This window comes from Heliangelus exortis, chromosome 1 (genome assembly GCF_036169615.1).
Source record: "Heliangelus exortis chromosome 1, bHelExo1.hap1, whole genome shotgun sequence".
Classification (NCBI taxonomy): domain Eukaryota; kingdom Metazoa; phylum Chordata; class Aves; order Apodiformes; family Trochilidae; genus Heliangelus; species Heliangelus exortis.
The window spans coordinates 21,843,907-21,853,898 of NC_092422.1; positions in this window are offsets into that span (position 1 = coordinate 21,843,907).

The following is a 9,992-nucleotide window of genomic DNA, read 5'->3' on the forward strand; positions in this document are numbered from 1 at the left end:
GCCCACAAATGTACCTGGCAGCGTTGGGAATGTCACAGGACACAGGTATGTCAGGGAAATACACATCAGAGGCATCTTTCCAGGGAAAAACATCCGTAGTGTAAAATGAGCATTGATTAAAGGCTTCACTAGGTGCACACTCTGCGATTTCTAGAACAGATACGTGAGCCCACTCCGAAAGAGTGAAAAACAGCACTTGATTAGCAGTGCTGTTTATACCTGAATGCCTGGTTAACCTTCAAAAAGTGTCCTTAGTATTTAGAGTGAATAAACGCATACTGCATAAAAAAGATGGTATTTTACTGCCCTCTAACGGCTGTGATAAACGGCTCCTTTTTTTGCATTTATTCCTCAAAAAGCTCTCTCCAATTGGCCACTGAAACACAAAATTTTCCAGCCAGAAGGAAACCCTGGAATAGGCTGCCCAGGGGGGTTGTGGAGTCTCCTTCACTGGAGACATTCAAAACCCGCCTGGACACGTTCCTAGGCGATGTACTCTAGGGGGCCCTGCTCTGGCAGGGGGGGTTGGACTAGATGATCTTTCGAGGTCCCTTCCAACCCCTAAGATTCTATGATTCTATGATTCTATGATTCTAAAATTATCCTCACATGCCAAGACCTGTGGAAAGTAATTATACAGTATCCTGGGCATGTTGGAGAAACAAAGCTGTCATGCTGTTGAGTGGAAAGAAAGTTATTCAGATCAAAGCTCTAACTTTGTAATTGATGCTAATAAACTGTTTCCAAAACATTAGTGACTGAAATTTCAATAGCTGAGTAAGCCTTACCAGTCTGAATCGATAATCCCAGGAGGATCTTCTGATGCAGCTGAGACAATAGGTATCTTTAAGTGATTTCAGATTTTTTTTTTTTATATCACTGACTAGAGATGCTATGTCTGACAAATTTAAGGATACAATATTTAAATTCAGGCTTTCAAGCTTTTTTCTTTTTTGGGATGAATTGCTGTTCACGGGAGCTATAGGACCTCTTCTGTGAGTAATTGCTTCTCAGTGTCAGAAAGGGATTTACAGTCCAGACCTTTTTATCAGTACCTGTACAGCCCAGTGATCACTTGAGTTCTGCAGCTCTGACAATAAAAAACTCAGCAATTATAAATGTGACAATCAATCATACCTAAGTGTCATACAAGTACTGAGCATAACTTATATTCTGACTCACTTTTAAATCAACTAAAATAATAACCTGGTAATGGATCTGTTCGTTTCAAAAAAGAGAGTTCAAGATGTTGTTTTCCCATGGAGTGCTGTGGATGATGCTGTCACCACAGTAAATGCAGGAACCCTAAAGCAAAAAGATTTTAGATTAATGTGAAAATCTAATTACTAGTGCCATTTTTTGTAGGTTTCACAAGCAGATGGTAACTAACTTGCACTGCTCCTTTAATCCTACTCATTGTTCAGGAGGAACTCACTGTTACACGGAATTTCATGTGGACAATCCACAGCATTTTCAAAATTTTATGATGACAGTTTTTGCAGTTCATCAAACATCTCTTCAACCTTTAGTTTGAATCTATCAAGATGGGATTTTTTACAGGGAAAATTAAATATAAAATCAAGTTTTCCTTTTTCCATCCAGAAAAAACATACTGGTGGAAAAGAATGGCTAGGAAAACTTAAATCTGTGCACAAGTAAATAATTTTGTGTATGCATCAATATGTGCCTTCACTGAAACAGGACCCAGAAGTGTAAAGATTTCTCTTATCATTTTCCAAAAATGTTTTACTAATTCTGAGTGCTTATGATTAATTTCATTTACTTGGGCATTTTCTTTTTTTCCCATCTCTTCGTTTTAAAGTGAAATGTGAAATTAGCAGCTGTGCTCCCACTGAGTTCCTACTCAATAATATTTCAGTGATTTTGATTCAGTGATTTGCCAGTAAAGCAAACTGGCCTGTCTGTTCTCACAGTGACCTGGGATCAGCAAGAATGGGATAAAAAAAATATATTCTGTTATCATCTATCATGTTTCATTAAAGCTCAAGGAGTACCAGTGATGTGTCTGAGAACTGTGCACTTTTGGCAAACAGAGCTGATCCTCAGTAATTTGTAACATGGTTTGGTCAATTTTTGCGTTCAGAAATGTATGGTGAGAAATGGGAAATTTTGTAGGAAGTAACTAAGCAGCAGCTCCATCATGAGCAGAAATCTGAAGGTGGAATTTTATCACATGGAGACCGAAGAACTGCTTTTCTGACATTATTACTTTGAAAGAGAAGCTTCCACTTTTATCTGTATCTATTCATCAGCCCAAGTGCTGTCTGTGGGTTAGTAAATTGTGATTCTTATGGATCTGCTCCACATAATACTGCAGGCAGTGATGGGAATGGATGTGGGTACCCAGCAGATGACACCAGGTCTGTGTGTCAGTGTTACTGGAAAGTGTGTCAGGAACAGCCGCAGCTATCAGAGCAGTAAATGCACTGCGCTTGATTAAAGAGCAAATTTAGGCAAGTTACAATGAATTTAGAGACACAAAGGGAATATTAAAAGAGCAGGCCCTTTCTGCTTCAATAATAGCTGGTTTCTTGTCTGCAAGGACAATTAACCGAATGCTGAGAGCAAAGAGACACTCAGGATTCATTTTGAGCTGTGCTACTCCACATGCATTTTGCTGTAGTTTGCTTCACTTTATAGGTCACAGATTCACTCAGCTCCTTAAAGGGACTGTCAGGCCATGCTGAACTTATACTTAAAAAAAATGCTTTTTTTTGTCCCTGAATGAACACGGAAAGAAAGCTTTTTCTAGTCCAACCTTTGTGAAATATCTGATACATGGAAAAATCAGTTAGAAATAAAAATAGTGGTGCTACTGTAAGGACCTTGATGAAAACAGCAAACTAACCGAGTCCAATTTTAACATTGTTCAAAATACTGCTACAGAAAGATTCGCAGTTTAAACAATCTAAACTACCTGTTTTTACCTACATAGGTGATCCCAACAAAAGCCCTTCAGATAAGCTACCCTAAACCTACAATTCCATCTTTTAAGTTTTGTAATAGAATGTTAGAAGTATCTGACTTAAAAGGCAAGACATATCTTGACAAGATTTCCAAAACCAATTGAACTGAATCAACTGTATATTTCACCCATTATCATTATCTCTCAACCTTAATCCTTTGCATCATAGAAAAAGCAGTATTATTAGCTGAATTCCTTCTCTTTCCATTCCTGCTGATACTATATAGCCCCTAATTGTCCATTGGCCTCATAGGAATTGGATCACTCTACTTTGTTTCTCTCATTCCTCTCTATGATTTTATCTCATGTTAATCTTTTACATTGTCCCATATGAGTCTTGTGTCTGCACTCAGCATGTCTGCCTTTGCAAGGTGGGTCCATAGACATTTCTACCTATTCAGCTAAGATTATAATGAAATTTATTTTGTCAAATTTAAATTTCACTTTTCAAAGACTTCACTAAATGAGTAAAAACAGAATCAGCTCTGTCTGATGCACAGAAAATTCTCCTTTTATTTGGCTTGCTTTTTTGCAGTTTTAGGATTCTTCCATTAGATTTTCTTGATGATAAATTCTTCTGTAAACTTTTTAAGAGTGAAAAAGTGGTTTTGCAAGTGTACATACGCTTCATACCTGTAATGAAACCACAGAGCAGATTACCTGCAAATGTTCTGCAGAAAACCACTTACTTGTGATGTGCATCAATAAAGGAAATAAAAACTATTCTCTTGCTTTGAAAGTCTTGTCTGAACGAGTGATTTCCAAGACTACAAAATGAATTGCATTATTGCAGGAAAAAAGAAAGAATCCCCAAGGAAAAGGCATAAATCTAAAACCAGGTTTGCACAATCATGCTGGGCATCAGGGAAGTGTCCACTTACAGATCAGAGAGCTGAAACTCTTAAGAATACTTACTGCCCAGCTGCCTTCAGCATAGGAAGTGGCTTTCCACATGCTCCAGCTGGAAGTTCTCTTTTTACATGAAACTTACACTTCCCCCATCCAGGAGCACCCAAGCACCACTGCCCTGTTTACCTCCTGCCGTGCTGCAGGGTTCTGCCACTTATTGCTCACACCTTTGAGGAATCAAATCTGCCAGGAAAGTACAGTGACAAGTTTCTTTCTGGCCAGCAATGTGTTTTGCAGATTATTGGGAAGAGAGAAGAAAACCAAACAGGAACTTAAAGCTGTCTCTTGTAAATTTCCAAGGTAGTAAGCCATTTGTCACTGACACAGTAAGGCAAGAGGCAGAATTAAAATGACAGGCAATGCACTTCAAAGTGAAAAAATAAAACATTCTGCCACATGTTGTGGTTGTGGTTTTATCATGCCTTTCTAATTGGGGACAAACTCTGCTATAGAGGAGATGTCTTTCTATATTTTCTCAGCATTCTGGCTGATGGAGGACTTTTGCAGGTGGTGTTTGCCAAAAGCATTATTTTCCATGCAGAAACCATAGGACATGCTCCCTACAGATATTTTCTTGTGACAGCATGAATGGCTGTGAGAATGGTGCAGATGAAGAGAACTGTGATGAGTATGGCAACACGTGTGAGTTTATATCAATGAAATCTGGTTGTGGGCTGTGCTCCTCCAGCTGATACACACTGAACCACTAAGAGTGGGCAGATGATCCAGAAACCTGACAAATCTGGGGGCTTCAATTTAATAGAATATCTTCTTTTCTTAAATCAATGAGGGAATTACAGGATGCTGGTCATCAAAGAAAAGTGACAGGTTGTCTAAAGGCACACCCCAGGTAGACTCCATACAGATTACTGTAGAATCCCTATTGGGGATCTTTACTGTGTGGGAATCTTTCAAACTCCGTGCATAGACTCCCGTACATAATGTCCAGTTTTTCATCCTCCAGCCCCCCAAGACCATTTCTGCAGGGCTGCTTCCCAAAACCTCATCCCCAAGCCTGTACTGATAGTATAGATTGTTCCAGCCCAGGTGCAGGACCCTGCACTTAGTCTTGTTGGACCTGGGCTCACCTCTCCAGTTTGTCCAGGTCCTTATGGATGACATCCCATCCCTCTGGCTTATCAACAGAACCACTCAGCTTGGTGTCATCTGCAAACTTGCTGATGGTGTACTCGATCCCACTGATCAAAATAATAATATTTTTATCACTGATGAAAATATTAAAGAGTACAGGAGTATTTAACGCTGGAGGACACCACGTGTCACTGGACTTCCAGCCATTGACCACTACTCTCTCAGGATAAAATCATTCAGCCAATTCCTTACCCACTGAACAGTCCACCCATCAGATCTGCAGCTCACCAATTTGGTGAGTGGGACAGCATGGGGGCCATGTCAAAGGCCTTGCAGAAGCACTCCACGTAGAAAGCCACCAGGCTGTTCAGGCAGGATTTGCCCCTGGTAAAGCCATGCTGATTGTCTTGAATCATCTTCCTGCCCTCTACGTGCCTGAGCATGTCTTACATGTTCAAGAGGATCTGTTCTTTCATCTTCCCAGGCACAGATGTGAGGCAGTTGGGCCAGAAGATAAGGTATCAATTCCACTGCCATCTTCTGCTTTGTATCCTCTCTTCCTACCTGCCTCCTAGTGAATTTCTTACATCTCTTTTACCCATTTTTCTTCTTTCCAGGTACTTCAAATCATCCTTCTGTCCTTCTTTGCTTTTTCATTACCATCACCCCTCAGCTACTGGCTTTGGATGTGGTCATTTTCACGCTGCACCTTTCCTGTTCTCCTACGTACCAGTGCCCTCAGGAGCTCCAGACTCCACTCTGCTGGACTAATACCAATTCCTCAAAGACTCCTATTCTCCTTATGCAACAGAGATTCCTACCTTCTGGCTATCTCTTAAAAAATCTCTAAGCTTGATAAATTTTAATTGATCTTATCTCAAGTCTAATTATGCAATAACTTGCATAATTTACTATACATTTAGCCAGTGAATTAATGATCTTTTCTCATAATTTCCCATGGTTTTGCCTGAAATTTGAGAACGCCAAACATTTTCAACTACTGAAATTTATGCAAACTTTCTGTACTTTACTGAGTCACTTTCTGACTTTCAGTCTTGTCCTAGAAGATTTCCATTATCCTGAATATACTTTCACTGTAAGTAAGATGTAATGCTCCATGCTATACCATGCATTGCACTGAGTTTCTCCACTACATTAACCATTCTACTTTAGCATTCAGTTCTTTTTAACAACACATCATGCAATAAATATTTGCATCACCATTAGATTTCTCTCTCTCTGTGCCACGCTTATAGCCTGGTTCACTTCTGTTATTCAATTTACACAAGATTTCTTAATTTGAGCTTATAATTACTACCCATAATCAGCAGAAAAAACAATAAATATAATTCATTTGAAGGCTTACTTTTAGTTCCATGCCATGTAAGAAAACACATGTATCCCACAGACAAATTCACATAAATATTCTGTTTTTCATTAAAAGATGATAGACAATTTAACAGTTGGCAAATGTTAACAGTTTTTATAGGAGATAATAGTGCATGGGCAAGTATCTTTGATATGGTTCATGGAAAGCCTAATTATCTGGATTTATCAGAAGAATTCTAACTTAATCCTAATGCCCTTATTAATATCCTTAAACTATTTTACACTCTGGGGACTTTTCACTGCATACATATTTTTAATAAAATTGTAGCAAAATATGGAATTTTAGATGTGCTCAGGGAACTCTTTTGCTTTCCCAGAGCTTTTTCCATGCACAGCAGAGCAAAGCAGAGCAATTTAATATGGAACTTACATATTAGTGGTAGGTTGAAGCTTTATGAAGAGTCATGAACCCAAAAGCCTTAGCTCAGTCAAAGTATTACAGCTCTGGGAAATTTTATTTTATATTTTATATTACACTGCAAAGTTGGGATACCCCAAAAGCCCTTCCTTTAAACACCAGAAAGCAAGGGCAGCGTCTTTGCAAGCAAGAGGTAAATTTACATGCTGTGTTCCCTCTGGTCTGCACTAAAATCAAAGCATCTAATTTTTCAGTGAAGTGTAGTGACTTAAAAAACCCTTCATTCTCCAGTGTAAACTGTTCCATCAGCAGTTTCTCAAATGTTCTCATTTGTATGTATATATAAATCTATATGTACATCAAGTAGAGGTTGTGTTTCACTTACCCTTATTGTAGCTCAGCAGCAGCAGGATATTAAACTTGATCTATCTTTTACTTACATTTGCTTTCATTCCATGTAAAACACTACAGTCCTAGGAAGTGCAGCATCAGTGTTTTATAGCCTTCCTGATAAGTAAGCCTTGCCAAATGGGGGCATTTAGATGTCCAATTCCTGTCTAAAAAGAGGTCTCAGAATGCCAGTCCATCTGATCAGACATATTTCATAGGTCATCTGTAAGACATTCACTCAAGAATTCTTTTTCCTAGGTCTCCAGAAATACCCAGAAGGTTCCAGCTGCATGGAAAGAGAGCTAGAATATGCTGCTGTGAATTTAAAGCCTGATCCACTTGTTTCAAGCATCATAACTCTTCTGTGAGTAGAGTCCCTTTTGCTCTCCAGCATGAAGCTTTTTTACAAACAAAGCAATTCCTAACACACTTTGCACAGTGTTATGCAACCAAATATGAGCCCTCTACATTTCCAGAGTGTGGGTTGAAACCCACTACAGGTATTTACTAGGTGGTTAACAATGATGTAGTGAATGCTATGAGCATTTTGCTTCAAGGCCCCCTTCAGTGTGGCATTCATCCAGTAAAATATGTGCAACAGCACTGTAAACCAGTCATCTAATACAGATCATATGAACATCACATAGAACATGTTTACTTGTCTAAAGAGAGCTTGGGGTGTTAGCTGAGATGTGCACTTTGCACTGTAGATGTTTAGATGAGCTGAATGCTATTTGTGTTTATTATTCCTATTGCTATCACTCCTATTGCTGTCAGCCCCAGGCAACTCACTAAAGATCGTGGCTTGTGCTGCATCCACCAAATATTGCTGAAGCCACCAAAGCAGGAATGTCAGGATTATTGTTTTGTAATGATGACCTTTCAGTTTGGTAACTCTAATCCTACAGGCTGATGACATTTATATATGGCTGAATACTCAGTCTCAAAGATCTGTCTGGATCACCAAAAGAAAGTATTTTTAAAGGCCAGTCTTAAAACACAGCAATGAAGTTCCCTGGCTTCTCCCAGCTCATCCCAGGAGGGCACTCAAGCTTCAAGGACAAGTTAAGGACAGGTGAGAAGCTGAGGTTACCCACAGGCAAAGTAATGCACCCTGCATGCTGCACCTGGTGGAATGGAATGGAATGGAATGGAATGGAATGGAATGGAATGGAATGGAATGTGCCTGAAGTCCTTTCCAGGCTTTGAACCTGTGTCCAGATGGAAGGTCTGATTTCTGTCAGTTGCAACATTGACCGATTGAGTTTTCATCAATTGTACAAGAGTAAAGAAAATCTTAGTATCTTGATTGTTTATTAAACGTATAATATTTAATATACTCCAGTCCTGGAGTATATAGAATAGAAAAAAATCAATATACAGTCACTTTTTTTAAACAGAATAGCATGGTATTTGCCTTTGAAATTCATATTTTGATTGTTTTGGTCTTACAGTGTAGTGAGATGTGCAGATCCTTTCTGGTCTTTCTCCCTGCCATAGAATGAGTAAGCAGAAAAAAAAATCTGTCAAATAAGACATGCCCCCATTTTGTCATGAAATGGCACCTTACTGTTTTAAAAGGGTAAATAAAGCATCTGTTTATTTTTTTCCCTTTTATTATCTTTTTTGATGTTTAGCTGCCATGGAAACAAACTGCAAGATTATGGAACTAGCTGTGCTCATGGCAAGTTCTTCTGTGTAGCCAATCCTCTCACAGACCACTAGTATTTTTTATTTTTTGTGCTGGGTGGTGTCTTCTGTGTTCCTTTTATAGACTTTTTTAAAAATTGGACTTGGAGAGCTTTAAGTACAACTTCCCCCAGTCTCCTGTAGGAACTTCAGTGAGTTATGAATAAGGAAGGTGTTCATATATATTGGGTTGTCAGGTAAAATTACTTGTGTCCTTTTTTGAATATGTCATTCACAACATAAAAAAGCCCCAACCTTGCACCTCAGATAAATACTTATAAATTCATACAGGATTAAGGCACACATACAAAGCTAGCAAGCATGAAGTTTTCACAAGAGCACAGGGACAACTACAAGGATAAGAGTTCATACACCAGACTAAGTTAAATCCTCATAAAACCCCAAAGTACCCAGCATGTGAGATTAGCTCTTGCTTCTCACTGAATGGCATATGCCTTCCATCCAAAATCAGTTAGCAACCTGCATGAACAACTATCATGTGAAAGGACTGTTAGCCTCTGAAAAATGGGCGAAGTGCTAGAGGCAACTTTATATAATTTCACATGCCACTGATTTTCAGCTGAGCTCCACTGGCAGGTGCAGTGCAAGTTATAATAATCGTGCCAAGAAGCATGGCCATTTCACATTTAATAAAATTCAAAATAATAAATCTGTAGCCTAGAAGAGTATTGGCTTTTCCTCCCAGCCTCCTGTGCTTTATATTTCATATCTTTTTTTTTATACCCTATCATCTTGTGTTCCAAAAGCATAATCAAGAAATGGGACGAGAGACACTCTGGAGACAGACACATACAGATTAACCTCAAAGAAGTCATTAGAAAGTTCTGTTCTGGTGGAAAATACTGAATCTGACTTCAGCTGTCTTACACCAGGCATCAATTTAGTAGTGTGTTTAAAATGGCAGAAGGGGATAAACATGAGATTATAAAATATTTGCATTTCTAAGAAATGAATGAATCATGACTCCCTTGGCTTTCTTAACCTGCCATGTTTCTACAGCATAATTGCATTAAGACAATATCAAAGAAAGTATCCTTTGGACTATTCAGACTTCAGAAATGGTGAGTACATTATTGCTGCATTTTGCCTTCAAAATAACTGATTGCCTCTGACAGCAACCAGCCTTCCACAACACAGGGAACAGCTGTGTTCTAAGCT